Below are 25,880 nucleotides of genomic sequence, written 5' to 3' on the forward strand. Positions count from 1 at the left end.
GCCACCTGGGAAGCCCGTATATGAGGTACAAGCCCCAAATACCCTTTCTAAATATATACTTTAGAGAAAGATACTTGCTTATAAGTAGACTTGCTTAAGGATGTGTCTAGTGAAAAATCGGTCAGGGGGTACACTATAATGGTCACCAATTTGGAAAATAAAATAGATACATGTTCGTTTTAGAAACTTTGGAAACCAAAGAAAAGCAAGGAGAATTGAGCTTCATGGTATGTTTTCAATGTGGATATGTATGTTGGGGCTTCCCAAGTGGCATTAGTGGTAAACAGCCTGCCTGCCAATTTGGGAGATGTAAGAGATGCAGGTTCAATCCCTGGGTCGGGAAGATCCCTGGAGGAGGGCATGGCAACCCACTCCAGTATTCTTGCCTGGAGCATCCCATGGACAGAGGAGCCTGGTGGGCTACAGTCTATGGGGTTGCAAAGAGTTTGGCACAACTGAAGTGACTTAGCACTCACACATGGATGTATGATATATGCCGTGTGTTGTGTGTGTGTGAAAATGATCATGACAACCATTTGTATTTTATTTCTCTATATACCCTTGTGTGTGCCTTAGTCCACTCAGTCGTGTCTGATTCTTTGTGAACCCCTGGACTTATTTTCCATGATAAGAATACTGGAGTGGGTTGCCGTTTCCTTCTCCAGGGGATCTTCCCGACCCAAGGATTGAACCCAGGGTCTCCTGCATTACAGGCAGACTCTTGACTGACTGAGCCACAGGGAAGACCTCATATACTCGTGTAACAGAGACTTTATCATTCACCAAATATCCATGTGTTTCTTCACACTTCCCATTCTCCTTTGCAGTAAGTGTGAGAGTCACATGAGTAGACTGGACAATGAAATTGTAAAAAGTCACAGTGATTTGTAAAATTGATTGAGCCAGTGTGTCTCCTTTGTCTTTCTCTTTCTCTGCTGTGATACTTTGAGGACATGTTTTCCCCATGGGGTGGCTGCAGGACAGAGGAGGACTGCCTGAGACAAACTGGATTTTGTAAGAGTGAGAATAGATTCTTTTAAGTAACTGGAGTTTCTGAATTCATTTCTTTCTGCAGCTTAGCCTTGTTGAACATTGACTAATATCTCTCTCTGAATAAATATACATTTCACAGCCCCGCCTGGCACTTGGTGATGACCTAAAAGAGCAGGATGGGTGGTGGGATGGGATGGAGGCCCAAGAGGGAGGGAACATACACATATATATAGTGATGACAGATGTGTGATGTTGTATGGCGGAAACCAGCACAACATTTTAAAGCAATTATCCTCCAGTTAAAAATAATAATCATAAAACTTTTTTAAAGGAAAAAATGTTTCAAAAATTGAGATAAATTGTCATTTATCACTCACTATAACCCACCTTCCCTAGTGGCTCAGATGGTAAAGAATCCGCCTGCAATGAAGTAGACCTGGGTTTGATCCCTGGGTCAGGAAGATCCCCTGGAGGAGGAAATGGCAACCCACTCCAGTATTCTTGTCTGGGAAACTCTATGGACAGAGAGCCTGGCAGTCCATGGGGTCACAAAGAGTTAGACACAACTGAAGCAACTAAACACAGCTCACATAACCCACCTAGATTCTCCCTACATTCTTAAAAGTACTCAGGTTTATTCTGTAAATTTTAAATGTAATTCGAATGCTTTTATTATAAAAGTGGTTTGTTTTTTTTTTTTTCAAAAACTTAGGAATCAAAGTATAAAGATAATAAAAGTTACCCATAATTCTACAATAAGAATAGGATGTTGATAGTTTCATTATTATCATGTCTTCCTGAATGTATCTTTGTTCTTTCTATGACTTAAAAAATTTCTATTTGACAACTAGATTTCCGTTATGTGAAGGGACCAAAATGCATTTGACAGATCCCTATACTTTAGACATGTGTGTGGTTTCCTATATTTATCCTCACAATTAGTGCTATGAAAAGCATCGTTGAATCAAAACATTTGATGTATGGAAAAACCAATACAATATTGTAAAGTAATTAGCTTCCAATTAAAATAAATAAATTTAAATTAAAAAAAAAAAGAAGAGAGGGTGGTGAATTTCTTGCATAAAATACTGTCCCTTGCTTACAGACTTCCCTCCACCACCTCTAGCTTCTTCAGTGGCCCTGTTTATTCTGTCACAAGTGGTTTAGGACATATAACTATTAAAACGCATTGCTTATTGTCTCCCAAGAGTGTATTATAAGTAACAAAAGAGTTACTCTTTCTAGCCCACTCCTTTTTCATCCTTTGGTCTCAGATTAAATACTACCTTGAAAAGAAAAATGGTTTCATATTTGGACTCTTTTTTTTTTTTGAGTTTGTTTTATTTTTAATTTTATTTTTTAACTTTACAATATTTTATTGGTTTTGCCATATATCAAAATGAATCCGCCACAGGTATACACGTGTTCCCCATCCTGAACCCTCCTCCCTCCTCCCTCCCCATACCATCCCTCTGGGTCATCCCAGTGCACCAGCCCCAAGCATCCTGTATCCTGCATCAAACCTGGACTGGTGACTCGTTTCATATATGATATTATACATATTTCAAGGCCATTCTCCCAAATCATCCCTCCCTCTCCCTCTCCCACAGAGTCCAAAAGACTGTTCTATATATCAGTGTCTCTTTTGCTGTCTCGTATACAGGGTTATTGTTACCATCTTTCTAAATTCCATATATATGCGTTAATATACTGAATTGGTGTTTTTCTTTCTGGCTTACTTCACTCTGTATAATAGGCTCCAGTTTCATCCACCTCATTAGAACTGATTCAAATGTATTCTTTTTAATGGCTGAGTAATACTCCATTGTGTATATGTACCACAGCTTTCTTATCCATTCATCTGCTGATGGACCTCTAGGTTGCTTCCATGTCCTGGCTATTATAAACAGTGCTGCGATGAACACTGGGGGACTCTTTAAGTTCTTTCTCAGTGCTCAAATCCAGGGATCCAGAATCTCCAGGATCTAATTAATACCTGATGATCTGAAGTGGAGCTGATATAATAATAATAATAGAAATAAAGTTCACAGTAAGTGTAGTGTGCTTGAATAATCTGGAAAGCCGTCCTCCACCCCCTGGTTCATGGAGAAATTGTCTTCCGCAGTACTGGTCCCTGGTGCCAAAAAGACTGGGGACTGCTGCCCTAACCCAGAACACTACAGACTTTTGGACTGGGCTTTATCTGATAGCTCAGTTGGTAAAGAATCTGCCTGCAGTGCAGGAGACCCCAGTTCAATTCCTGGGTCAGGAAGATCCACTGGAGAAGGGATAGGCTACCCACTCCAGTATTCTTGAGCTTCCTTCATGGCTCAGCTGGTAAAGAAGCTGCCTGCAATGTGGGAGACCTGGATTTGATCCCTGGGATGGGAAGATCCCCTGGAGAAGGGAAAGGCTACTCACTCCAATATTCTGGTCTAGAGAATTTCATGGACTGTATATGTATATAGTCCATGGGGTCGCAAAGAGTCAGACATGACTGAGCGACTTTCATTTTCACTTTATCTGCATATGGCCGAGGGTCTTTGAACTTTTAGTACAAAGAAGAGATAAAGGCAACAGACTGAGACATTTCACATGAAAGGATGAAAATGAAATTCATCATAATGTACTTCTTTTTAAGACCTTATAACATGATAAATGACCTATCCAATCAATTAAAATATTAGCTTTTTCTGTTTTGATACTAAATATTCATTACCTAATATAGTAAATTTGTCTTTAGAAGATTTGTGTTTCTTAATTTCTCTTTGTTTTTTAAAAAATATTTGAAAGTGATTTTTTAGATTTGAGTAAAAATTAGCATTTACCAAGAGTGAAATTACAATAACTACAAAAATCATCACATACAGAATTGTAACTGAAGAAAAAACCGTATTCCTAGTATATTTTTGAAAAAACTTACTGATTTACAACCCTTTTACAAAGAGAGAAGTTTGGGGTGTGTTCATTGTTGAATCAGAGGTGCCTTTGTTGAGGCCTCACTGAAGAGCTGGACTTTGAGAGGTCCCCTAGTGTGGGGCCTACTTGAATACAATGGCAGGTCTCTGCCTATGTCCCCTGGGGTCTGACTTCAGCATTACTCACTCAATTCCTCTTCCTTTTCTATAAGCCAGTGCCTTTCTATTCAAGTTTTTCTTCTTGCTCAGATAAGCCCCTTGCTGCTGTTTGTAAATGTCACTCCTACAAGAAGATTGTCTTAAGGTGTTTTCTGAAAGAATTGTTCTTTTGTTTTTTTTAAAGAGTTTTCTGACTGAATGCACTCCGAAGGGTAGTTTGGGTAGGGGGCTATTGTTTTTTAACCTCTCAGGAGGCCATTTGAAGACAGAGCAGGTCTCAGGAAACTGACTAGACTTGTTGGATGGATAAACCTGGAGCGGAAGAACTGCTCCTCCACTGACAGAGGCTCCTGCGCTGTCTAATGCAGGCAGCTGGCTTTAAGAAACCTTTCTGTCACAGACTTTTCAGCATCTGAATTGGGAAGTTATTTAAGCAGCGATAACCATTTAGGCTAGTGAAGTAATCGTCTGTAATCTAACCAATAATTTGAATCTCAAGGCTGTGAAAACATATTTTTGTGACAGTTTGGGCAGCTTGAGATTGTTTAGTCAGAGTTAATGATATAGATGACTTTTGACTGGTTTCTTCATTTACAAAAAAGTATATGGAATGATTTTGTAGTTACTTGTTTATTTTATATTCAAAGGAATGCCCTTTGAATAAGTGTTGCATGGTGAAATAAAATTGGAAAGTGTTGCGTGCTGAATGTCACTGCCTTCCTAGTGACTTTAAATGCATATTGGTATTTAAAGGCTTAAGTCCGCATTTACAGATGCATTTGATCACAGAGTAAGGTATGAAGAATAAAAACAAAAGTTTTTATTAACATAAACATAGCAAAAACTATTAACAGTCAGTAGGACCATGTTTCTGAAATACGAGGTGATATTATCAGAGAAGTATTTCAGTATTAGTTTGTAGACAGGTTAGAAATATTAGTCAAACTGTTGGGATTCAACCTAGTGCCAGTATTGCCAATTCCATTAAGTATCTCTTCAGGTGGAATCTAGATGTGAGTAATTAAAAAAAATAACATTTATTTGACTGCCCTCTTAGTTGCAGCCTGCAGGATCTTTAGTTGTGGCATAAGGTTGGGCCTGAGCAGCAGCATTTTAAAAACTCTCCAGATGATTCTACAGTGCACCAGAGGTTGAGAATCTGCGAAATGAGAATTTACGTGTCATGTATTGACAGTAAAACTACAGATGTTTACGCAATATTGGCACCAGCTTGAAGCCCAGCGATCTGACTAGTATTTGTAAACCTGGACTCTCTGTGTCGAGATTTTAGGTTGCAGTTTAGCAGAAGAAGTATTTTATTACATGTGACTAATAACCCTCCCACGATCTGTCACCTGGGCAGCGAACCATTTTTGAATTTAGGGTTGCGTGGGAGGTAAATAGGGTCGCCTTGCTTTAGTACAGTCAGTAGTTATAAGATGTTGGAATGTCACCAGGCACCGGATTGCAGAACTGTCAGATTTGTGTCAAAAGGCATTACCTCCTGGCATGCAGACTGGAGAGCAGCCAAACATTTGCTCCAGAGCTTTAGGGACCCTGGAAGCCTTCAGGGTCTGGGGATGACCTTCCTCTTGGGGCCTAAGGAAGCCCTCAGGGGTGGCTGAGATATTTCAGATTTGGAGGAACACAGAGTTGAACTCTCAGGAATTTGGGTAAGTGGGAAGTGCAGAAGCATCTGAATTCTATGGAATTATTTTCATTGTAGCCTGAAAATGGACTCAGCAGCAAGCTGATAAAACTGACTAGGTTTCATTTCTTTTCCTTCATCTTTTCCTGAAAGTTTTTTGATGTTATTAAAATTGTGGAAGACTTTTATTTTACAAATGAGAACTTGCAATTCAAGAGTCTGAAAGAGGTTCATTTATGATTCAGTGAAAGGACTGTTTCACTTCAGTTCATTTGCTCAGTCGTGTCTGACTCTTTGTTGCTAAGTCACTTCAGTCGTGTCCGACTCTGTGCGACCCCATAGACGGCAGCCCACCAGGCTCCCCTGTCCCTGGGATTCTCCAGGCAGGAACACTGGAGTGGGTTGCCGTTTCCTTCTCCAATGCATGAAAGTGAAAAGTGAAAGTGAAGTCACTCAGTTGTGTCCGACTCTTCGCGACCCCATGGACTGCAGCCTACCAGGCTCCTCTGTCCATTGGAGTCTCCAGGCAAGAGTACTGGAGTGGAGTGCCATTGCCTTTGCGACCCCATGAATCACAGCACGCCAGGCCTCCCTGTCCATCACCAACTCCTGGAGTTCACTCAGACTCACGTCCATCGAGTCAGTGATGCCATCCAGCCATCTCACCCTCTGCCGTCCCCTTCTCCTCCTGCCCCCAATCCCTCCCAGCATCAGAGTCTTTTCCAATGAGTGAACTCTTTGCATGAGGTGGCCAAAGTACTGGGGTTTCAGCTTTAACATCATTCCTTCCAAAGAAATCCCAGGGCTGATCTCCTTCAGAATGGACTGGTTGGATCTCCTTGCAGTCCAAGGGACTCTCAAGAGTCTTCTCCAACACCACACTTCAAAAGCATCAATTCTTTGGTGCTCAGCTTTCTTCACAGTCCAACTCTCACATCCATACATGACCACAGGAAAAACCATAGCCTTGACTAGACAGACCTTTGTTGACAAAGTAATGTCTCTGCTTTTCAATATGCTATCTAGGTTGGTCATAACCTGCCATGAAATGCAGTGGGATCTGCCCTTCTGCACCCAGAAACTCCAGTCCATCTTGCACAGTCTCCTTTAATGAATTCTTTGCCCCACCCTTTAGAGGGTGATCTATCAGGACTTCCCTGGTGGTCCAGTGGTTGAGACTTCGCCTTCCCATACAGAGGTATGGGTTTGATCCCTGCTCCGGGAGCTAAGATCTCACATGCCTCATGGCCAAAGCAAGATATAAAACAGAAGCAATACTGAAACAAATTCAATAAAGATTTTTTAAAAATTGTCCACCTTTTAAAAAAAAGGTTGAATGTCAAACCTCAGCCATTCAAGAGCCTGGGAAGTTGCCACCTGTTCTCTGAAGGTCACATGTTGTTTGTTTCTTCCTCTTGTGTATTTCCTTTGGTGTGAATTAGTTCTTTCTCTGCGTTTGAAGATGTGGCAATTAACAAGAGACTGGACCCTATTCTCAAGGAGCTTATTATCTAGTTCAGGAGGCAGGAAATAAGATTGACTAATAAATAAATGAGGATTTGGGGGAATGATGGGTGCTGTGGAGAGTATGAAATAGAGAACATGAGACGATCACTCTGGGAGGTGGCATGTGAGGTGAGACTCAGATGAAGAGAAGAGATCCTTTTAGTGAACAGCCACAGCACCCCAGGGAATAAGAGGACCTGGAGCAGGAACAGGCTTTGACATGTTTGAGGATCAAAAAGAAGCCCAGAGTGGCCTGGACACAGGAAGTAGGGGCAGAGCTCAGGAGATGAGCTCAGGAGGCAGCAGGGGCTGAGTTATGCAGGGCCTTGCTGGCAGGAGACTGAGCTGTTTCCTAGTTCAGTGGGAAGCCTTCAAATCCAGTAGGCTGGTTGCCTGCACTTGATTTGATTTGAGCCTCCAATTACCCCAAATTTTTTTAAAGCAGAATGAATCCATTTTTTCTGAGATTAGACATCTGAATTTTCTTTTAGCTCCATATTAATCTCAAAAGGATTAGTACTATTTTCTCAAAGGAAGATGTGCGAGAGACATGTGGCTGGATTCTTGCCCTTTACCTGGGGGAATGATTGAGCTTGTGGTCTGCAGGAATCATTACTTTAATTGCATCTGATTTACTGGATATTTCTTTGAAAACCTGCATTTGATAAAATTGTGTTCCCTATGTACTGCAAATAAATATGGAAGGAAATACTGGTGTGGGACCTTCTTCAGGTTTTCGATACTATTTGCTCTTAATTTGATGATCTGCTTTGACTTTTTCAAAACACCTGGGTATCATCCCATGCCTTTTGGCAAAAAAAAAAACAAAAAACGAGGAAGTGAAAGCATAGATTAGATTCCTATCTCTTTTACTGAAAATCAGACAGGACCATTATAAAGTTACTGTAGAATGCACACATAATAACCTTTACACAATTATTTATATGAGATGATCAGTCTTAACTAAGTGATCAGATACTTATTTATTTGGTTTTAAAGCATAAATGCTGGTGGATTTTTTTTCTGGATGTTTCCTTTGTCAACACACAGAACTGGTTAGGCTCACATTGAAGCAGATGCATGCCTTTAAATCTTGAAGCAGTATAAACTGTGTGAAGTGACTGATAAATGAACAGACCTTACAACTGCAAAGTTATTGCACATGGCAGCTTATTGGCATATAAATTAAACTGCTGCAAGGTAGGAGAATGGAAGAAAAAACGAGGTTGCTGTGTGAGATCAAATTAATTCTGGAATCATTTGGACATTTTATTCCTCTGAAAACAGTTTGCTTGGAGATCTCCAGCTGTGTCTGGCATCAGTTCACATTCACATTGAAGGAAAACGTGCTTTAAGACTTGACGTTATCCAGCACACAGGGGTTTCAGTCTGTCATGCACAGAGATAGATGGATGCTTTACGGAAATCACTTCTGGTAACAAGCAGCAAGGCTGAAAGGGGCAGAGGGAAGAGCGGGAACCCAGACTTGCCCTAGGCAAACTGGGCAGCAAAAATTCCCCTCGTCACAGCTCAGGACAGAGAAAGTCGGGGTTGCTTTGGGGAGAGGATAACCGAGGAGAGAGAAGGTTATTGTTGTCACAGAGTCATGTCTGATTCTTAGCGACGCTGTGGACTGCAGCACGCCAGGCTCCTCTGTCCTCCACCATCACCCGGAATTTGCTCAAATTCATATACATTAAGTCAGTGATGCTATCCAACTGCCGCATCCTCTGTCACCCCCTTTTCCTCCTGCCCTCAATGTTTCCCAGCATCAGGGCCTTTTCTAAGGAGTCAGTTCTTCGTATCAGGTCACCAGAGTATTGGAGCTTCAGCATCGGTCCTTCCAGTGAATATTCAGGGTTGATTTCCTGTAGGATTGACAGGTTTGAGGAGAGGTTAAAACCAGGCAGTACTGGGGTTCCTAGCAGTGAGCCTGCGCAGCCACCTGATTCCACAAGGGGGCGCACAGCATCATTCCTGCTCATCCTCTGAATCTCTGCTCAGATGTCTCTCTTCAAGCTACCTTTCCTGACCATCTTACCAAAACCCTCTCCTTCCATTATTTTCTATCACTGACCCTAGTTTGTTTTCCTTCACGATCATTTAAAATCATTTGTCTATTTATCTGTGCTGTGTATATGGTCTCTCTCCCTCTCTAAATTAACCACAATTTGCAGGAGGCCCGAATCCTCTTTTGTCAGTATATCCCCAGCAGTGCACTCAGCACTTAAGTCTGCCTGGCAGACAGTAGGTGGGAAGACGTTTGTTGAATGAATCTATAGAGCCTGGAGGAAAACCATCCAGAAATGGCTGTGGACTCGGATGTAGCTCCTGTCTTATAGAGAGATGAACATTCCACACTCAAGCGGGCTTAAACCTGTGGGAGGTCAGGTTGGAGAGGATGCCTGACATAGATCATCCTAATATTCTGTGACTGAGACTGAGGAAATCTCAGTTTTCATTTCAGTGTTGAGAGAACAGGACCCACTGTAAAAGGAGCTGTCCAACCTGCCTGGCACATATGGAGCAGATCCAGGGTCTAAATGGTAAGACCAGGTGCTGTGTTTCCTTCCGTCTTATCTTCTGACCCTGCCCTCCATGTACTGGGCTCTCCCAACAGCTGCAAGCTATTGTCTTCCCTGCACTAAGTACCAGGAACCCGTCCCTAAGTTCTGGAAAGCTTCAGCCACTGTAACTAATTTGCTGACATTGCACCCCACCGGGAGCTGCTGTATCACACACCCTTTGCCCTGGAAGGTTTCCAGCTCTGATTACTGCTTCTTGCAGTGAGACAGTATAACCCAGGGAGAGTCCCAGAGAGGGAATGCCTGAGTCTAAGAGTATTTTCAGCTCCCCCTAAGACAGAGGTAGGCTTATATAACCTCAGAACAGTCATGATTTTCAAAACTAATTTCAGAACAGATTCAAGTTTATATAGCCAATGTGTTTCCACAATAAACTACCCTACCCAGGACTCTAGGCAGGGGAGAACGCTACCATGTATCAAGCACCTACCATGGGTCAGACAAGCTATGTCTTAATAGATTGTCCCATATACGTTGAACCAGGGTAAGTGTGGGTTCAACTCTCTCATTTAGAACCACATTTATAAAGTTGCCCTGGTACTAGTCTTGTGACTGAGGGTTAGGATGGGACCACTTGGCAGCCTGGTAGTTCTCCAAACACTGAACATAAGCTGGCTTGTTTCCCTGCCCCCAGGAGGCAATGATCTCCCTTTCTGTTGGCAGTCTTCCAATGTTGGAGGACTAATGTGCAAAATTTAGTACAACATGCAGGACTTCCCTGATGGCCCAGTGGTTAAGAACTCACCTGCCAGTGCAGGGGACATGGGTTCAATCCCTGGTCTGGGAAGACGCCACGTGCCACAGAGCAACTACTGGAGCCTACGTGCCCTAGACCCCGTGCCCTGCAACAAGAGAAGCCACAGCAATAAGAAGCCTGTGCACCACAACCAGAGAGAAACCCCTGCTTGCCACAACCAGAGAAAAGCCCACACAGCAACAAAGACCCATCACAGCCAATAATTAATAAATAAAATCTAAAAACAATAAAATTTTATAGAGATATGTACAGAATAACAAAATAATGAAAATTGTTCAGAAATTAAAATGTAGCAATTTATTATAGGAATCAAGAGAAAAAGAAAATTTGGTAGGGAAAAAAAGGGTAACTCATTAGTTCTGTAGATATATCCCATTTGGTTTTGTAGTTTCATGAACTGACTAGAAATGGATCTAAAATTTGACTTGGAGCTTGCTAACAGCTAACACAAAGTGGGAAACACAGTTATACAATTAGGAGTTTCTCTGAGATTAGAAGGCAAACTGATCATATAGTGAGTCCCAAAGATTCTCTTGAAGACTGCTATCATTCTTTTATATTCCACTGACAAATGCAATAACAAATTTCTTAGAGGTATTTCTGAAACAGTCATCAATTAAGGCTAAGAGCATGACAGCTAAAATGCAATTCAACAAGATCTGTAAGGCCCCAGCCAATGTGCAAAATGCACAAAACTGAGTGTTTAGGGCTCTGATCAGAGCCTTATTTCAGATACTTAAGAGTTTCATACTTTAAGGCAATTTCATAAAGTAAGGCAGCATAAGTGATCTCAGAAGCCCTTCTCACTCCTGTAATTCATCGTCAGCTTTAGGGAAATGTCTGAAAAACACCCAACTGAGCATTTTCAACTAGATTCTGTTAATATTGTTACTCCCCAACTGGGAGGCCAGAGCTTGGCATGGCTATGACATGTTAACAGATACCCTGCTTTTAAGTGAAAGTCATTCAGTCGTGTCCAACTCTTTGTGACCCCATGGACGGTAGCCCACCAGGCTCCTCTGTCCATGGGGATTCTCCAGGGAAAAGAATACTGGAGTGGGTTGCCATTTCCTTCTCCAGAGGATCTTCCTGACACAGGGCTCAAACCCATGTCTCCTGCACTGCAGGTAGATTCTTTACTATCTGAGCCACCAGAGAACCTCTGAAAACCTAGCAGGGTTCTGTTTTCAGGAAGTTATATGCTTACTTTTTCATAAAGAGAGATGTCCCAACAGAGATGCTGCTGCTGCTGCTGCTAAGTCGCTTTAGTTGTGTTCGACTCTGTGCGACCCCATAGACAGCAGCCCAACATCCTAATTTCTGAAACCCTATGAAGATAAGGTTAACTCTCATCTAATTCTCCTTGGCTTTAGTAATGAGATATAGGAGTTGGAGGGAAATGAATGATTAGAAAAGAGATCTGGCTTTAGCTTTGTCTTGATGGAAATCGAATCAGTTTAATTCTACAAAGACAGGCCTATAAATTTCAAAAGGCTAATACACAATTTACCATTTATATACAAATTTGAAAACTTACAAAATAAAGTTATATATTATGATGGATGCACATAAATGGAACAGAAGTAGAAAAACATATCCTGGGTGTATATACATCAACTTCACTTTAGTGCTTGCCTCTGGAGAAGGTAGGAGACAGTGGGACTGTGGAGTGGAATTAAGAAGCTTCCACTTGATATGGGTAAAGTCTTAAGTTATTTAAAGTCCCAAGGCAATTAGTAGCAAAACTATACATGGTTATTATTAATTTGTGTAGTGTGCAAATGCCAAGGTATTTTATTATTGTCACTTTCTGTATTTTTAAAAACTATTCACATGATTAAAAGATAAAATTGTATTAAATAATGCTGTCAAGAGCTGAGCTGAGCTGGAGAGAGCTGAGCTACCAGGTGTCAGAATAACTGATTAAGGTAAGAAGCCAAAAATGAAAGTAACAGTCAAGCCTTTAGTCACTTAACTGCAGTAGTGTTCAGTTCAGTTCAGTTCAGTCGCTCAGTCGTGTCTGACTCTTGTGACCCCATGAATCGCAGCACGCCAGGCCTCCCTGTCCATCACCATCTCCTGGAGTTCACTCAAACTCACATTCATCGAGTCGGTGATGCCATCCAGCCATCTCATCCTCTGTCGTCCCTTTTTCCTCCTGCCCCCAATCCCTCCCAGCATCAGAGTCTTTTCCAATGAGTCAACTCTTCGCATGAGGTGGCCAAAGTACTGGAGTTTCAGCTTTAGCATCATTCCTTCCAAAGAAATGCCAGGGCTGATCTCCTTCAGAATGGACTGGTTGGATTAGCAAGGGGCTAACCCAGAGGAAATGCTGGCTTCCGCTCAGTGGCATTTTCTCCCATGGAGAAACTGTTTCAGATGATAAAAGAAGAGGGAACACTTCCCAAGATAATAAAAGAACAAGGAACACTTTGATGCCAAAACCTGACTAGGTTTATAATAATAAGTATGTATAAAAACAACTTTCATGAATGTATATCCAAAAATCCCCTAACAAAATATTAACAAATCAGATAGGTAAAAGTAATAATACTTTGTGGCCAAATGGTGTTTATCTCAAAAATTCAAGGTTGGGTTAATGTGTTTTAAAAATATAAAATACTATAATTCACCACACTAATAGGATAAAGGAGAAAATTGATATATCTTCCCAAATGATGTAGAAAAATATCTGACAATATTCAATACCTAGGTATAATAAAAAGTCTCAGAAGAAAAACAGAAGAGCCCTTTCTCAGTATAATAAAATACATCTGTCTAAAACTGTACTTAGTAGTGAAATACATGCTTTTTCCTTAAGATCAGAAACAGCACATAGATATTTGTTCAAGCTAATACCATTCAACCTCATACTGCAAGTCCTGGCTAGTGTGGTGAGGCAAGAAAAAGAAAGGAAAAGGGTACAAACTGAAAAGGAAGCAGCAATATGTTTTAATTCATCAACAACATACTTATTTACAATAGACAATCTGAAGAAATGTACAGAAGTATAATGAATAAGTGAATTTGACAAAGTTGTAGGATCCGAAGTCAACATACAAAAATCAATTTTCTTATCAATAGTAGGAAACAACTTAAAAATGAAAAAATTTTTAATTATACTTACTGTAGTATCTAAAAGCACTAACCATCTAGAAAGATACATATCTACACTGAAAAGCCACAAAATGTTAGTAAAAATAAAACCTAATAAATGGAGGGACATATAATGTTCAGGAATTAAATAATGTTGACTTTCTTCCATTTGGTCTGTAGAAACATTGCAATTATAAGCAAAACTCCAACAGGCTTTTGTTGTCAAAATTAACAAGGTGACTCTAAATTTTATATAGATAAGCAAAGGATCTAGACTAACCAAACCAATATGTAGGAAGAGCAAAGCTGAAATCTAACACTGTCAGATTTCAAGAGTTACTGTAAGGCTCTGAACACAATACAGTGACACAACACAGTGTTAATTGGACCGAGGGCAGGTGAATAGATCCATCAGACAAAATGAAGTAGCCAGAGTTCTATCCACTCATAGAAGGTCAATTGATTTTTTTACAAAGGCATCAAGGTAATTAATATGGAAAGTTAAGTCTTTTCAACAAATGTTGCAAAACAACTGGATAAATATGTCGAGGGCAATGGGGAGAAGGACCAGGAAAAGCCACACAAATCACTGAAAATGAAAGAAAAAGTGGGTGCTTTGGAATTCATTAGAGTTAAAAAGTTTTGCTCATCAAAAGACATCTTTGAGAAGCCTTGGGTTTCAGGGAGGGGAACGTGGCTGGCTGCACTGGAGGAGGTTGCCATGGTTACTCAAGCATTGCCTTCACTTATAATATGTTATTATACTAGCTCCCACTAGTAGAAAGGAAAAGAATAAAGGAAAAGTATAAAGGAAGGTTACTAACACAAGATGATGCCAAGAAATTGTCATGAAACACATTAACACCTCAATAGCTGTGTTGAGAAGGTCGAGATGGGGTTAAAGGAAATATAAGAATCTTATCAGTTGGCCTGGTGACTGCACCAATGAAGAGCCACTGTTAAAACATTCTTCAGAAATATGGTATGGATGAACCTATTTGCAGGGCAGGAGTAGAGACACAGACGTACCGAGTGGACTTGCGGACACAGTGAGGGAAGGAGAGGGTGGGACGAGTTGAGAGAGTAGGATCGGCATGTATACACCAGCATGCGTCAAGTCAGTAGCTAGTGGGAAGCTGCCGTACGGCACAGGGAGCTGAGCTTGTTGCTCTGTGATGACCTAGAGGGGTGGGATGGGGCTGAGGGGAGAGGCTCAAGAGGGAGGGGATGCATGTATACCTGGAGCTGATTCACATTGCACAGCAGAAACTAACAAAACACTGTAAAGCAGTTATACTCCAATTAAAAATATATTACAAAAAAAAAAGAATTAAAAAGAAAAATCCTTCACGCCTGCCAGTGGAGGTACAGGGAGACCTGATCTATTGTGTTAGAGACCTTGATCCTACATCCATATCTGCCCTGTTCCACCCATTGGCTTTTTTTTTTTTTTTTTGCTCTTCCTTGGCAAGCCAGCAGCAATAGTTTGCATATAGTCTTACTTTCTCATCAGTTTGACTTAAACAAACAAAAACCCCACTGGCCCTTCTGACCTAACTGCTTTAGTATGACACCACAAACAAATTATAGTTTCATTCCATTCCCACAGAATAGTGTCTTTTTCTCCTCAACGCTTCATATATTTAGGTCACTGGGGGGAGAGTCAGGAGGGTGGATGACAACGAGAGGTCTGTGTGCACATCCCGCTTGTGCTTCTGAGGCGGGGTCTCCCTCTCCTGAGCCAAAGTGGAACTGTAGCCATGTAGCTTCTGAAATGACAGAATGTGAAAATTTTTTGAAAATTCAAAAGGCTTTCCCAGTACTTGGGCAATTTCTCTATTTTATATAAAATATATTTTAGAGTTCTAATTTAATCCATATTTTATTTCAAAGAGCAAACAGTTAACCTTGTCCCTTGATTTTGAGTTCCTATAAATCAAAGTGGAGGTGCTAACACCTTTGCTAACACTGCCAGACTTCCCTGGTGGTCCAGTAGTTAAGACTCTGCACTTGCAATGTAGGGGCACAGATTCTATCCCTGGTCAGGGAATTAAGACCCTGCATGCCACCTGGCACAGCAAAAAAGCAAAAACAGAATCGGAGGGGTGCTTATTAAGTTAAGAAAAAAATACCAGTTCATTCTGGTGCACAGGCCCCCACCGTGGGACTGGTGCGGGGTTGGCGATGGTATGTCCATGGTGTAAGAAATTGAACTGTGTCCTCCAAAAAAGACAAAAGGTAGGCTCAAAACAGGGAAGACATGTGCCTAAGACAAATTTTAACAGTCATAAGCAACAGGCATACCATACATGAGAAAGGGCCTTTCCTTTATTTTTTTTTTCTCACAAACTTTGTCAAAGGCTAAAAACCCTCTCATGCCAACTCAAAGCTGGCTTCTGCATCAAGCATGTGATAGTCATTCAGTCTCACAGCAGAATACACACTCAGTGATTCCATTTCTGTGAAGTTTAAGAACAGCCCAAACTGACTTGTGATCATGAAATGTTCTTGCAGATGAGAATCCACAGAACTTAGGACCTGTCTAGACACCGCTGCTGGGGAAGGCAATGGCAACCCACTCCAGTGTTCTTGCCTGGAGAATCCCAGGGATGGGGGAGCCTGGTGGGCTGGAGTCTATGGGGTCACACAGAGTTGGACACGACTAAAGTGACTTAGCAGCAGCAGCAGACACCACTGATGGGCAGGAGGCCCACCTGACAGCCTCTGAAGCCTTTGCAGCTGTGTGCCCTTGCCCCACTCCCACCCCACCACCACAGGCAAGAGGGTGCAGCCAGAGCAGCTACTGCCAGTGAGTCAGCATCAGGCAGGAAAGGTTAAAAATATATCCAGTGAACAGTGCTCCTCAGCTACCCAGACAAATAAGCACATACGCGAGAAAATAGACGCAGACGAAAGGTCTGTTTGAGGTCTTGCATAAATTAAGGGATTCTGATGTGACAAAACTCTTTGAGCGAGAAAACATCTTTATAGGAAGCAGCAGGAAACAGACCTGGGGTCTGCTCCTCTCCTTTCAGCATCTCTTCTTCTTCTAAAGAACTTTTTGGCCTTGCCACATGGCATGTGGGATCTTAGATCCCTGAGCAGGGATCGAACCCACAACCCCTGCATTGGAAGTGTGGGGTCTTAAACACTGGACTGCAAGGAAGTCAGTCCCTCAGCACCTCTTCTTGCATCAGTACCAAACACTGTCCAACCTGGGTACCGGCTGTCTTCTAACATCTTGAGCCTGCCTCACTGGGCTCCCCCACTCTGTAGGCCGTGTCCTGAAGAGTTTCTTTCCTTCTTCTTGTTGCTGTTTAGTCACTTAGTCATGCCCAACTCTTACTCAACTCCATGGACCAGGCTTCCTCTGTCCATGGGATTTCCCAGGCAAGAATACTGGAGTGGGTTGCCATTTCCTTCTCCAGGGAATCTTCCCAACCCAGGGATAAAACCTGTGTCTCCTGCATTGACAGGTGGATTCCCTAACACTGAGCCACCAGGAAAGCCCTCTTTCCTTCTGAAAGTGAAAGTTGCTCAGTCATGTCCAACTCTTCGCGACCCCATGGATATATAGTCCATGGAATTCTCCAGGCCAGTATACTGGAGTGGCTAGCCTTTCCTTTCTCCAGGAGATCTTCCCAACCCAGGAATCGAACCCAGGTCTTCTGCATTGCAGGTGGATTCTTTACGAGCTAAGCCACAAGGGAAGCCAAAGAATACTGGAGTGGGTAGCCTATCCCTTCTTCAGGGGGTCTTCCCGACCCAGGAATCGAACCGGGGTCTACTGCCCATCAAAACTTCCTTATCCTATACCTCTGCTTTCTAGAACTTATTCTATCCTAAGTGCTTTCAGTTAGTTGTCATCACTCTAATCCTTTCAGATAAATTTCATTAGGAATTGTTTATAGATAAAAAAGATGATTCTAATAGGCACTGTGACAACCAGGAAGAAAAATATTTTAAAATTACCCTTTTATTAAGTGCCTTTAAAATTGAACTATTGTGACTTCTGACAGTCCAGTGGTTAGGACCCTGCACTTCCACTGCAGGGGGCACAGGTTTGATTCCTGGTCACGGAACTAAGATCCCACATTCCACTTGGTGCAGCCAAAAGTTTAAAGAAAAAATTGAACTATTTATGACGCTTCCTAGTTGTACTTGTCTTATGAGGATATAGTGGCACATCTTATTCCATGACCCTTACCAAAGGCTATTCCAAGAGCTCCTCCTTTCTCTGTGACTTGGACATGTTATCATGCTTCTCAATTTATCTTAGTGCATTTAGTTTGTTAAACCTTCTGAATTTGGAGCTGATGATTCCTAGATGAAAACCGCTTCCATTTATTCATTCCATTGGCATAAATTGAACATATTGCCCAGTGGAGCAGAGATCTAGTGTACAAATGGTATTGCAATGCCGTGTAATATGTTCCACAATAAAGGAAAAAAGGACTCTGAGCACAGAGAAGAGGTGGTATTGCAAGAGAGAACCTATAAAGGATGATGGGGACACAGAAGAAGGGACTTTGTAAACCATTTTGAGCAATGTAAACTTTACTTAAATGTAAAACAGGAAGCCAAGAGTGGTTTCTAGGCAAGGGTAAGATTTTATCAAATTTGTATTTTGGCTGGAAAACCTGTGGCAAAATACATCATATAACTTCTGTTCACCAAGATAAAGATGTCCTTAAGGTAGCAAGCAAGTAGTATTCCTCGAAACAGCTTTATTCCCATGGCCTTGAGCCTGTGGTGTATGGTCCAAGACAGCTTTTCCAGGTGATACCCACCTTCCTCGTGGGCCATGTAGATTTCCCCTCATCTGAGAAAGACAGAGGAGTAGAGGAGGCCAAGGAATTGTGAAGTTAGAGTGTGTGAATGTGCAGAACATATTGAATAGCAGGATGTGACAAAAGAAGGTTCTGTGCATGGGAAAGACCTTTGAGTTCAGTTCTTGTAGAGATGAGGGTGGAGGGGCACAGGAAATCGCAAGAATTTCAAAAGGAGTAGGGTCCTGTCTACATGAGGAAAAATAATTATCTGAAGAACATTGACTTTGAACTACTTCCATTGGAGAGCAATTAATAACTTGCTTTTTTACCAATAAGAAAATGTGACCTTGGATACCAAACAGCTTTTCATTAAAAAGAAACATGAAAATGTTGACAGTTTAGAATAATTCCACCTTCAGCATGTTTCAACTACATCATCTTGGGCAAGTCACTGAACCTTCTGAGTATCTCCGTTCAAGGAACTAGATAATCGGGTATGCAATAAACAGTAACAGTTCCATGTAGAGACTGATTTTTATTAGCAGTGATTACATGTTAAGCAGAGCACTACAGAACAGGAAAGTGAATAGGAGGAGGATTAAAAATATATTGAGAAATCCATTTGTTAATGCTTACTGACACATTCTTCAAGAGCTTTTATGGTAACCCACAGTTAAACTTAGATCTTTATTTTCAGCCTTTTATTTGGAACTGAGTAATAAGAATGTGTCCTCTCCCGAAGGAGAGAGGCAGTGAATGACTCAGACTGAACCAGGCTGCCAGAACAGTTCCCTCATCACGGCAATTTGATGTTTATGTTAATTTGCCATCTAGAGAGCATTTATAAAGATCAGGTAGAATCACCTAATGCTTATTTTAAACAAAAGAAAAAAGGGTTTTGCATCAGTCCTGAAGGAATAAGTGTAGGAGAAATAATTACACCACTCTAGCTGATCAGTGCTTTCACATACATTTCTTCCCCATCCTGGGGGCCAGGGAGGGGAGAGGTTATTAACTCAGCTTCCCAAATGAAGGAGGAGATAGAATGAGCTGCTCAAGGTCATGCAGTTAGTAAGTGGCAGAGAAGTCCCTTATGTCTCCAAATACTGAAGTCTTTCCCTGTATTCCTCGGCTTCTCAAGGAATCCAGGCTTCTTTCTGCTCAGGGCATTGAGGGTGGGTCTTGGCACTGCCTGCTTCCCCACGGAGGGTGGAAGGACTTGTGACTGTAGCGTGAATCATTCCTTTTTTAGACTTTTAGTGTTGTTTATAGAACCTGTTGTTTTCTGGGTTCTGCACACTTTCTTCAACAAATTGGCAAGTCTTCAGACTCTGAACAGAGAGATGATTTTTCTGAGTGAATGGTGGATGCAAGAGTCTCAGTGGAAAAGGATGACCCACAAAGCTCAGGTAAACAGATGGCCAAGGGCCAGGGGCCGCCTGAGACCAGGAAATGGCTCGGTGAACGAGCATCTTGTGTATTCTCTTCTGGGCAGTAAAAAAAAAGAAAAAAAGCTTTTGCTTTTAATCATCTTTTAGGTAATGTGAATCTTTGTCATTTTTTATCCTTTCTTCTCAAAATGCTATACTTCTACTCTCTTTCGGTGATTTCTGTGGCGCCTTTTATTTCTTTACTGAGGTCTGAGGTTCTGAAGATCCTCCAGTTTCTCTGAGGTCATTTTTCTGTATCTTGCTGCCTCCATATGTCAGTTCATAGATATCATATATGGTACCTTTTCCATTTCACTCTCAGATCCCTAGTACTTAGAAACAACTCTCCAGCAACTTCTCTGGTGATCCAGTGGTTAAGACTTTGCCTTCCAAAGCAAGGAGTGGGACTTTGGTCCCTGGTTAGGGAATTAAGAACCCACATGCCCCTCAGTCAAAAACAGAACATAAACAACAGAAGCAATATTGTAATAAAATATAATAAAAGCTTTAAAAAGGGTCCACTTCCAAAAAAAAAAAAAAAAGTTAAAAAAAGAAACAACTCTCCAGACCCCATTAAGAGTTAGGTATTTATAATTATTACATAATTTTTTTTGTTTATTACAAAGTAATACATTCTCATTATTAAAAAACCAGCTAGTACCAAAAGATACAAGTTAAAAAGTAAAAATCCCTCTCCCTTCCCCACCCCCTCAATCCCCAAGCCATCTACCCCAGAGGTAAATAGTCTTAATTGTCCATTGAGTGAGCAGCCAGACATTTCTTTTTTACATATGTAGAAACAGAATCATATCTTAATACTCTTTTGCAACTTTATTTTCATTTACAATTTCTCTTAAAGATGTTTCTACAGCAACAGAGTCAGATCCATTTATTATTTTGAAATTCATGGCTTTGCATTTTGTATGGCTATAACATGAATTATAGGTTTAAGGCATCCCCTCTGAGTGGGAGAATATTTTCATTGTTTTTCTATTGCACAGGATGCTTTAGTGATTATTCCTGGATATGCATCTTTGCTTATTTTGTATGCACGTATATGTGGGACATTTTTCTAAAAGTAGAATTCTTAGTGCATTTTATTAGGTCTTGGAAACTTTCTTCACCCTCCCTGGAAGGATAAGGATAAAACTGATGTTTCTTCATTTATCTGTGGTTTATTCAGTGCTTCTATTAATACTATAGGAGTTTTCATTATTTTCATTAAGCTTCTGAGGAAACACGTCCACAGAACTTAAGGAATTTGTGTCCTTAAGCTCTGTGTCACATGTCCCAGGTCAAATGTCCAATTAGTGGTGGAGCCCAGACTGCCACTTAGGGCGGTTCAGTTCAGTTCAGTTTAGTCCCTTAGTCGTGTCCGACTCTTTGCAATGCCAGGCCTCCCTGTCCATCACCAACTCCCGGAGTTTACTCAAACTCATGCCCGTTGAGTTGGCAATGCCATCCAACCATCTCATCCTCTGTTGTCCCCTTTTCCTCCTGCCTTCAGTCTTTCCCAGCATCAGGGTCGTTTCAAATGAGTCAGTTCTTTGCATCAGGTGGCCAAAGTGCTGGCTTCAACATCGGGCCTTCAGCTTCAACATCAGTCCTTCCAATGAATATTCTGGACTGATTTCCTTTAGGATGGATTGGGTTGGATCTCCTTCCAGTTAAGGGACTCTCAAGAGTCTTCTCCAACACCACAGTTCAAAAGCATCAATTCTTTGGCACTCAGCTTTCTTTATAGTTGAACTCTCACATCCATACATGACTACTGGAAAAACCATAGCATTGAATAGATGAATGTTTGTTGGCAAAGTAATGTCTCTGCTTTTTAAAATGCTGTCTAGGTTGGTCATAACTTTTCTTCCAAGGAGCAAGCGTCTTAATTTCATGGCTGCAGTCACCATCTGCAGTGATTTTGGAATCCAAAAAAAATAAAGTCTGTCACTGTTTCCATTGTTTCCCCATCTATTTGCCATGAAGTGATAGGAACAGATGCCATGATCTTAGTTTTCTGAATGTTGAGGTTTAAGCCAACTTTTTCCCTCTCCTCTTTCACTTTCATCAAGAGGCTCTTTAGTTCTTCTTCACTTTCTGCCATAAGGGTGGTGTCATCTGCATATCTGAGGTTATTGATATTTCTCCCGGCAATCTTGATTCCAGCTTATTCTTCATCCAGCCTGGTACATCACATGATGTCCTCTACATATAAGATAAATAAGCAGGGTGACAATATGCACCCTTGATGTACTCCTTTCCCGATTTGGAACCAGTCTGTTGTTTCATGTCTAGTTCTGACTGTTGCTTCTTGACCTGCATACAGATTTCTCAGAAGGCAGGTAAAGTGGTCTGGTATTCCCTTCTCTTTAAGAATTTTCCACAGTTTGTTGTGATCCACACAGCTAAAGGCTTTGGTGTAGGCAATAAAGCAGAAGTAGATGTTTCTGTTAAACTGAGGGTATAAAAGTTTAAAACAAAAATAGTCATTTGTTTTTATTACATTTGTTAAGATGGGATATTTATGGAAAGTGCCTTTTCTTGTGGCATGTAGGGAAGACACACTAGGGATGCTCCCTTGTGCTTTCTAGGCACAACCTCTCTGTGCTCTTCTCTCCACCTTGCCATGCGTTTCCTGGGGAGCTAAGCATCATTTTTCTGAATGCTGCATCCTGGGAGGTCTAACCTGTGAATGGATGGAGATAAGAGGAGCTGATGGACGAAGGGTGTTGATGGGCTGGAAGGCTCCAGGACCAACTGATGTAGAAAGAGTTCCTGCACAGTTAGGGCATGACCAAAAATTTTAGAATCTGTTTGTTTTGTTTAGTAGAAGCCTATGGGTCTCAGTGTTAGACCTTGACAAGGAGTGTGAATGAAAAGCTTTCTCTGTTATCTTTGGGTCTTCAGATCTTACTGTTGTTTAGAGAATGAGGCAAGTGGTATTTTATTTAAAAGATGCTTGTTAGTTCTACTACGCAGTGAGTAGAATCATAGCTGAGATTGTGGAATCTTGTCATCTTTGTCTTTAGTTTTTAGAGCTGTCACCCTTTCATTTCTTGTTATTTCTTTGGGAGTATTACATTGGAAATTTTAGAGGGGTTGTGGCATATCCCATCTACTGTTATAATAACCCCGAAATGTTACTTGTATATATTATAAAATTTTTAAGTTATATATTTTATGTTTTTCATCTATTATCCCGTTTTTTGTTTTGGAATAGTAGGAGCCAAGTGCAAAGTGATAAGTTTTAGACCATGGTTATATAAGGACATAATCACACCCATAGATCCCTTCATGTATGTAGTAATTTTATTAAGTATTTTTTATTTTTTGTAGTTTAAATCCAACTTTAGATAATTAAATATTTACAGAACATGCATCTTCACCCTAAATATTTCCTGTGTATGGAACCATATGTCTTGCCAAATATAGAAAAAATAATTTACAACACATTCAAGGACTTTGAATCTACATATTTTTAAAGCAAATCATGTATAAAAGTGTTTTTATATATATAGTCATGCCTAAATGATACATTTCCATCCTCCTAGTTCAAAATATAGCAAACCTGGATAGAGTAAGTACTAGGTTTTAGCACTAGATGTTTCCAAGTGTGACTTTCGTGGACTGGTCTCCATTAAGATAAGATATGTGTCATTTTTTGCTTGTTCAATAATGATTGTTGGGAGCACAGTAAACTTGAGAGGGATGAGTGGGCCTGGAAAAATATTTGACTAGCAAGACTTTCCCTTGTATGAAGCAGAGGTAAATTGTATTGGGTTGGCCAAAAAGTTTCTTCAGGTTTTTCCATAAAATGTTATGGAAAACCCAAATGAAATTTTTGGCCAAACAGATGGCACAGTGGTGAAGAATCTGCCTGCCAATGCAGGAGACACAAGAGATTCAGGTTCAGTCCCTGGGTTGGGAAGATTCTCTGGAGAAGAAAACGGCAACTCACTCCAGTATTCTTGCCTGGGAAATCCCAGAGAGAGAGCCTGGCAGGCTACAGTCCATGGGACCGCATAGAGTGGGACAGGACTGAGCACACAGGCACACCACAATAGATGTTTAGAGAAAGTCCTTAAAGCCTCAGAAGTCCTTCAGGTCCTTATTAAATGGCAGCTTCATCAATACAGGTCTCACCACCAGCATCTGTCATTCTTCTTTTTTAATAAATGAAACTGCTTACACACACCTACTAACAGAAACCCCAATGTAACACCTTCTTCACCTATAAAAGTGGTTTAATTCACAGTCAGTTTCACCGATCTGGAACAAGTAATGCTTGACGAGTCAATTAGGAAAGTAGAATTGCTGTGTCTGACACTACTAGGAAACTTGCTCAAATCCTTAAAATATCAGGTGTGAAACAGGAGCGGCATGCCTTTCAGTGTCAGAGCTTTGGACAGAGCTCTGGACTGTGCTGGCCACTGACTGGTCTATCTTTTAAGCATTATTCTTCCAGAGAAGCACCCAGCCTTGTACCCACTGAACAAACACAGCAGAGGTCAATTTTCTATCTTTGGTGTTGTCTCTATATTTGCAAAATAAAATAATTTTAAAGGATTCTTCTACTTTGTACATATTTTTAAAATGTATATTCTTTTCTCTGTGCTTCTCTTTTCTTCCTGAATTTGTTGTGTTCTGTATCCAAATAGTATAAGCAATCAAGCTGACTTTAAAGCTAGCTAAAAAAAAAATCATGTTTGATCAAATGGGTGGATAATCTGTGCAAATTTGTTTGAAAATGGGGGGACTGCTCTGAAGTTTATTATAATACCTAGCACATCCCGCCACTTTAATCAGTTGATTGATTTTTGTAAGCCTCTGAAGAAACTTCCAGGGACTTCACTGGTGGTCTGGTGGCTTAGATTCCGCACTCCCAGTGCAGGGGGTCCAGGTTGGATCCTTGGTTAGGGAACTAGATCCCACATACCACAACTAAAAGAGTTCTCATGCCACAACTAAGACCCAGTGCAGCCAAATAAATGAATAGATTTTTTTTTTAAAGGAAGAAACTTGCAGTGTTGAAGAACCAGTTCCTTAAAATGCCCATGGGGTACACCCCGGCTTAGACCTTAACACAGAAGGCTTCCTCTCAACAAAATTGGGGGAAACAAACCTCTAGGCAAAGCATAGTGAGTTCCCAAGAGGCAATATTAAAGGTAAAAGGAAATTGGTGGTTCGGGGGTGACACACTTTCTCTCTTGCTGGCCCTAAATGTGTCTCTCTCTCTCTCACCCCGCCCTCCTACACCTCTGCGAGCAGTTTATATCTTGTGCTCATGCACTCAGCAGTTGTACGTGTTCTTTGGTCTTAGGTTACTTAGTGCCAAAAGCGGCTCACTTCTATCCTGCTTCACACACTTCAAATAAAATATCTTTATATCTAGTGGTAGCTGCTAGTATTGGAAAGAAAAATGGGAAGAGTTCTTGAAAATATGCCTTAGGTAGTTCTTCTAGTAGCTAGATTTTTTATGGGTTTCCTATTTTTGGTAGATTTATGGGGGGTTGGGATGCAGTACAGATAATCCTCTCAGGAGTATTTCATATGGGGGCAGAAGATACTACCAAAAGTGTGGATACAGGAAAAGGCAAGGCTCCAGGTGAGAAAGGCAGGCAGTGAAAGCATATCTGGCTGTCCCATCTGGGGAAATAAAGACATTTAAGCTTGGACAACAGACTGGTTCCAAATAGGAAAAGGAGTACGTCAAGGCTGTATATTGTCACCCTGCTTATTTAACTTATATGCAGAGTACATCATGAGAGATGCTGGGCTGGAAGAAGCACAAGCTAGAATCAAGATTGCCGGGAGAAATATCAATCACCTCAGATATGCAGATGACACCACCTTGATGGAAGAAAGTGAAGAGGAACTCAAAAACCTCTTGATGAAAGTGAAAGAGGAGAGTGAAAAAGTTGGCTTAAAGCTCAACACTCAGAAAACGAAGATCATGGCATCCGGTCCCATCACTTCATGGGAAATAGATGGGGAAACAGTGGAAACAGTGCCAGACTTT

The 25,880-nt window shown here is 41.1% G+C and overlaps 1 protein-coding gene across 1 annotated transcript in view; it reads left to right on the plus strand.

Moving 5' to 3' along the window:
* Positions 1-25,880, plus strand: part of GPR158 (G protein-coupled receptor 158) — a 296,434-nt gene that overhangs the window by 231,197 nt on the left and 39,357 nt on the right. The window lies entirely within an intron of this gene.

This window comes from Bison bison, unplaced genomic scaffold (assembly GCF_000754665.1).
Source record: "Bison bison bison isolate TAMUID 2011002044 unplaced genomic scaffold, Bison_UMD1.0 scf7180017864461, whole genome shotgun sequence".
In the NCBI taxonomy this organism is placed as follows: domain Eukaryota; kingdom Metazoa; phylum Chordata; class Mammalia; order Artiodactyla; family Bovidae; genus Bison; species Bison bison.